General features: G+C 40.7%; 1 pseudogene; it reads left to right on the top strand.

Moving 5' to 3' along the window:
* The first annotated feature begins 267 nt into the window (after positions 1–267).
* On the top strand, positions 268–1,781 carry LOC147706033 (uncharacterized; annotated as a pseudogene).
* The last annotated feature ends 4,219 nt before the right edge of the window (positions 1,782–6,000 follow it).

Below are 6,000 nucleotides of genomic sequence, written 5' to 3'. Positions count from 1 at the left end.
GAGGAGTTCTTCCCGGACGCGACAGTCCCTGGATCAAGAAGATATAATCTGCGACCAAGGAAAGGCCCTACAATTGTGTGAGAAGTTGTCAGAACGGTCCCTAGGTCAGTGAAACGGAGAGCTGATGAGGCAAGGGGGGGGGTCAGCCCTGCATTAGTGTAGCGACACCCGTCTTTGCCCGCTGGTGAAGAAATCAACGGCTACCTAGGGGTAAGAGTTCTGACAACACTTTAGTTTCAGGAAGATATTGTTTGTACATGTGTTCGAATGGATAAGAAGAAGATTTTCTGTTCTGTAGGATTCATCGTTGCTGTAGCAGTTGTTGCTACAATCACGTGGTTTGTTGAGGATAAAGTTCCTGCCTGTGAAATGTATGTAGTTTCCACTCCAGTCCGAGATGAGCATTTCTTTTATACACTCCCATATCAAGAGTTGAAGCATCGACAGTCATATTTGAATAACACTTTCATTCAGATGCTGCATCATACCCACGTTGCTACTAATGCCATGAACTGTTGGATATGTGGGATGATGCCGGCACACCAAAAGAAAGGGGGAACACCGTTCATACCTCTCCCTTTCTCCCATAATGGTTCTTGCCGAGCATGGTACACTTTGCTTTTTGCTACGAGAAAGCCTACAGTGGGTAGATTGCTTTTCAGACTGAATAAAGAATGCCATCAAGACAAAGAAGGCTATCCACAAGCCAATGGAACTATATGGGAGTGGGAAGAATATCGACCGGACAATGATTCAACGCCTTATATTTTTACGAACACTAGAGACATTGTCGGTAACGAGAAATTTGTGATTTTAGTAGCCCAAGCACAAGCAGATTTATGTGTACAGAGTGTAGGCCATATCCCTGTAGGTGTTAGTGATTGTATTATTGTATTGAACATTGATGGTTTGAACAACAGCACATTACTTGCCTCTCATAACACTTACTTTGTATGCGGAAACAGAGGTTATTACCGATTACCAGCTGGATGGTCTGGAGTATGTTATGTATCATTTTTACTACCACCTGTATTCTTGGCACCTGCATCGTATCATAAAGATTTGAAATTACTGAATAATGTGACTGTAAATAGATACAAACAAACTTTGTCCGTTGATGACATAGATCAGACAGACACTAGTCTGCAGCAATATATAGATTTTAATTTAGGATTGTTTTTCTTTGTGGGAGCTGCTCTGAATAGTAGAAAGATACGACGATTAACGAGAGTAGTAGAAGCTGTTACTAATCAAACTGCCGCAGCCCCAATCTCACCGAAGAGCTACAAATTACTAGGATTGTTGCGTTACAGAACAGAATGGTTTTAGATGTGATGTTAGCAGATAGAGGCGGGGCTTGTAGAATTATTGGAAGTAGTTGTTGTGTGTTCATCCCTGATCATACTCCTTCTGTGTATAAAGCCATCAATAAATTACATAAGATTGCAGCTGATATACATGTCGAAAATGGGACTTGGACATTCGCGCACTGGTTCTGGACTTTGATCTCCACATGAGGCTGGAAAGTTCTTACTGGACTGTGTATAGTTATTGTAATCATTTTCACATGTTGTGTATGTATCCAATGTAGTCCAATGATATGTTCTTTATGTGTTTCATTTTGTGTGCCCAATAAACGAACTGTTGCTGAGGCTGTCCGTCAGAAAAACATAACTAGAGAGATAGCTGAAATAATGAGCATCGATAATAACGATGAGTATCTAGATTATCCTAAAAAACCAAATGTCTTCAGCAAATGCGGAAAGGGTTGTCTGTTGTAAATAAAACAGTGATAGTGTTAAGCATTAGCTGAAGACTTGATATCGTGTCTGTTTGTTTGTTTTCCCGCTCCTGTTTTAAATACTTAAACAACAGGGGGTGGTGATGGACAGAGTTTCTGAATTAGGCAGAATACTCTCACCCAGTCAAGAGATCAGGGCTTGATCCAACACCGTTTTTTAGCTCACTGCACCATCCCAGCTCAGAACCTGGCTATATGCAAATTAGTCTGTCCCTGGCCCCGTGCATCATGGGAACAGGGCAGACCAAACTACCAAGCCAATTCTTTCACTGGGAAGGAAACAAGCTTCCGGGACCGGTTTCTGGCATTACAGCCGTCTTCGGCCCGGCTTGCTTGAATCCTGATGGTGCAATGAGCAAGGGACTCACGTCTGAGTATACCCTTCCACGCTTATGGTGGACAAAATAATTAAACAACAGGGGGTGGTGATGGACAGAGTTTCTGAATTAAGCAGAATACTCTCACCCAGTCAAGAGATCAGGGCTTGATCCAACACCGTTTTTTAGCTCACTGCACCATCCCAGCTTAGAACCTGGCTATATGCAAATTAGTCTGTCCCTGGCCCTGTTTTAAATACGGCCAGATTCCATTTTGTTTTCTGGCCTCCATCTTGTCTGCTACACATTGCCATGTGCCCGACATGTGGCGAGTCCTACCTCTCTGCTAGTCACCCCTGAAGTTTGCCCAGCAACAAGCTATAAATAGTCCTTTGTGCGTCTAGCGCATGCTCAGTAGAAGTCACATCTGTCTTTGATTAGCGTAGATAGGAATGTGTATTTCCGCGGGTCTCAAGAACCGTTAACTCCACCCATGTATTGATTATGTTCAAGAAATGTCCATATATGGTTGTAAATCATGTCTTGAGTTGTATCCGCCTACTTATGAGCCCCTTCTTTGTGTATTAAAGGGGACTGTGTGCTCGAGTTCTTTGTGCTACCTTGTACAATACTGTAGAGTGTTGTGTGGGCTGTAGTACCACCTTTAAAGGTTTATTAAACTATGTCTTTGTATTTTCAGTTTCCGTGCCAATTTCTTTGTATAGTCTGAGGACTTTGTGCACAGAAGCGCGAACCCTTTGCACTTGCAGGCTTTGCTGAGGCCTGTACTCATCAGTTTATATTGCCACATTTTTGGAGTTTTACACCTGACCTTGCAAGTCATTGTGCAGCATCGGTCTTTATTACGGTGTGTGTTTCAACTAAGCAAAAAAATCTAAATAAATTGTCAATGTGAGTATTTTGAAATAGGTGCCTCCATGGCGCGAGTAATAATTTGAATTCTTTGTGAAGGAAGGACCGCAATCCTCTGGGCATCTGTGGTGTCGGAATTCATGGACAAGCATGTTATTCAAACAGGTACCTACCTGCCCTCTCCGTTAAGAACTCAGGGTTTGTACTGCTTCCAGCGCTCTGTTTGCTTTTCCAGGTATGTTACATGTATGCATTACACGGGCAAGTTTGAATTTTTTTACAACAGCACAGGTGGCAAGTGTCTTAAGTTGCAATCAGTGTTAAAGAGACAAGTGGAGAGGTTGATCTATTTCTCTTCTTCACAAACTGGAGACTATAAGCAGGTTTTCTTGGGCCACTCTGCGGTCACAAGAAAGGATTCAGCTCAAGTGATCGCTGGCAAAATTAGTCTCCCATCTACAAATGATAGCCATTATACAGCACAGTGCAGGCTTTGGGAGATAATTTACATTTTATTGATGTTGAGCTCCATGAAAGTGCATGTTCTAGCAAGTCTTCTCCCCTCCTCCCCAGGTCTTACTTGCACCTGCACTTTCGAGAGAGTTTATGCTATTGGCATTGAAAATGACAATGCTTTTATTTATATTTTAAAAACCAAAACATAAATAAAAGGCATTGTCATTTACAATGCCAATAGCTAAAACTCGTATAAATGCGAGAACTTTTGGCCATGCCAATGCTTGTTCTTTTAAGTCAGTTCTTCATTGTCCGCTCTTAAAGCATACAGTTTCATTGATTAGGCCCATGTTTCTTCCATGTTTCTTCAATTGTCTCCATCCATATTCCTTAAAATGTTGTTATGGTACAATTCTGTAATCCAAATTAATAATAGACCTATTTTTTGGCGTGCTTGGAAGAATAAGGGCCTTATGTGGGTGTATCAATTATTTCACGATAATGCTCCTCTTTCTTTTCCTCAATTGTGTCATATTTACCATTGTCCCAAGTCTTTCTACTCTTGTTTTAGTTTATTGGTGAATGTGATCTTGGACCAGTATTTCTCCATTTAATCCTCTCCATCTCGGTTAGTCCCTCTCTGGATTTTCTGAGCCCCTTAGTTCAGGCTCTAGAGCATCTGTGATTTATAAATATCTTTTGAAGCCTGACCCACCTAGAACCAGATCCAAGGTCAAACTTTTTGGGGAAAAAGACTTAGGGGTCTGTTGGGATGTTGTTTTTGGCATAAATTATGGGCATGTATTTCTAACATTTCTAGATCAACTGGTGTTACTCAATCTTTATTCTTTATTTATCACAGACATTCCTTCACTCCTGTACAATGTTCCAAGTTCTCCTCTGGTGGTTCTGCTAAATGTTGGTCATGTGATTTTCTTCAGGTAGATTTTATGCATGTTATTTCACTGTTCTAATACACTTTCCTTTTGGCATATGCTTTGATCCCAGATTAGACGAATTATTAATATACAACCTTCTTTCAACATCCTTTATTTATTTTGGGTACTTTATCTCAGTCCCTTTGTCTATTGTTTCCCCGTGATAAGTTGTTAGACTTTTATTGGCAGACAAATTATCGTAAAAAATGTGGTGGGATTCTGTATGTTTACATCATAAAATGGATACTTCGTACATGATGCAATGTTTACCCTCTCAATATGCCCCAACAATATGGTTACCTCTTGCTCATTTTCTTAATCAAATTAGTATTACTGTGTTGCATACTACTTCTACGTTATCTGAGAATTGTTATCCTCCGTAATTATTTTATTCTCTGTCTTCCATTTCACTGAAATGTACTTTTATATTGACTTAGGCTAATTGTTTTAAAGTTTTCTCCTATAATGTGAAGTTCACGAGGACTTGTTAATATGACATGCCTATACTTATTTATATTTGATATCTCAGAATTGTTCTTCCCTTCTCCCCTCTCCTCTTACCCCCCTTCTTAAATTTTGAAATACTTTGATTTTTAATGTTTCATGCATTTAGCAATACTGGTTTCTTCAGACCACCACCTGCTTGCTTTCCAACATAAAACAACACTAAGCGACTCACCTGAAACTACCTTACATCCATCCACCTAGGGACTAGGGCTTTCTATGTTATTTGTTGTTGGGAGTAGGGTGAGACTAGGGCTAGGGTTAGACCTTTAATTGGAAGTAGCTTTTTAGGGCTTCTGGTGTGATTGGTTGTTGGACTAGTTGTGGGACTAAGAGTAGGGTTAGGCTTTCTATTGGAAGCTATTTTCATGTGTTGTTGTATTCTATAGTGCTAAAAAAGTATTTTGAACAGCAAAAGCACAAGGGCGCGAAAAAGAGGGCACAAGGGCGCGAAAAAGGGGAAACGCAGGAAAGTATAGCCAGGAATGGAATGGATGGAGTTGGTTTAATTAACACCTTGGCTGCTGGGCGTTTTCCCCCTCCTGTGCTGGGAATTACCTTTTTGCTGTTTCCATGACGAGCTCAGCTAGTCATCAGCACACGACACCCGTGGGTGATGACGAGCTGAGCTCGTCATCAGCATCGAAAGGGTTAAAACACAAGTGGAACGCAGCTAGTAAGTAGCATGCTAGAGTCAGAGTGCCACTTTTTGATCAAATTTTCATATGTTTCATGCCATTTCGATTTACTTTTTAATGCTAATTATGTCTTCCTATAATTTTTTTGGCAAGGAGTCACATTGTATGTAATTCCGTGAAATTTTGTGTTCTAGTGCTAGCAGTAATTATGCAAATTTCACACACCCCCAATGTCAAGTGAGAAAAGAGAAAAATGATACAAAACTCTGCCTTCTGAAAATTGATTATGCTATGTTTTCTTGTGATTGGTTACCATCATTCGCTTGGTGGTACTGCTCATTGAATGCTTGCCCTCTCCTTGCCAGGTAAGGAAGGGCCCTTTTCTTCAATCTTAATCATTTTCAAAGTGTACTCTGAGAGACGTTAGGTGAGTGAACTGGAAGCCAAAACTAGGCACATCCCGGGAAACCAAG

Source organism: Lissotriton vulgaris, chromosome 7 (assembly GCF_964263255.1).
Source record: "Lissotriton vulgaris chromosome 7, aLisVul1.2, whole genome shotgun sequence".
In the NCBI taxonomy this organism is placed as follows: domain Eukaryota; kingdom Metazoa; phylum Chordata; class Amphibia; order Caudata; family Salamandridae; genus Lissotriton; species Lissotriton vulgaris.
Note: the sequence above shows the minus strand (reverse complement) of the source record. Positions and strands in the feature narration are given on the sequence as shown.